The 271-nt window shown below is 24.4% G+C and overlaps 1 protein-coding gene across 1 annotated transcript in view; it reads left to right on the top strand.

Annotated features, from left to right (window-relative positions):
* The window catches only part of LOC107646151 (linoleate 13S-lipoxygenase 3-1, chloroplastic-like), a 5,784-nt gene that overhangs the window by 1,203 nt on the left and 4,310 nt on the right, over positions 1 to 271 (top strand). The gene's annotated exons all lie outside the window — the stretch shown is intronic.

The following is a 271-nucleotide window of genomic DNA, read 5'->3' as shown; positions in this document are numbered from 1 at the left end:
TTTGACTTCTATATATATAGATATAATAACTAAATGAAATTAATTATGTATAAAACTAAAGAAAGTTAAAAATAATAAAAATGAGCCACGGCGATGTTGACTTCAAAAGCACTATAGTAGCTTTTATGAGTATTGTATCACTGTCGATGGATGTTTGACTTTGAGGCTTCTCATATAATTAACGCCAAGGATAAATTATTACTTTTATTTATAAAGCTTAAACACTAAAAAAATATATTAATTCATGAACAAAATTAGTTTTATACTTCCA

This window comes from Arachis ipaensis, chromosome B06, assembly GCF_000816755.2.
Source record: "Arachis ipaensis cultivar K30076 chromosome B06, Araip1.1, whole genome shotgun sequence".
Classification (NCBI taxonomy): Eukaryota; Viridiplantae; Streptophyta; class Magnoliopsida; order Fabales; family Fabaceae; genus Arachis; species Arachis ipaensis.
Note: the sequence above shows the minus strand (reverse complement) of the source record. Positions and strands in the feature narration are given on the sequence as shown.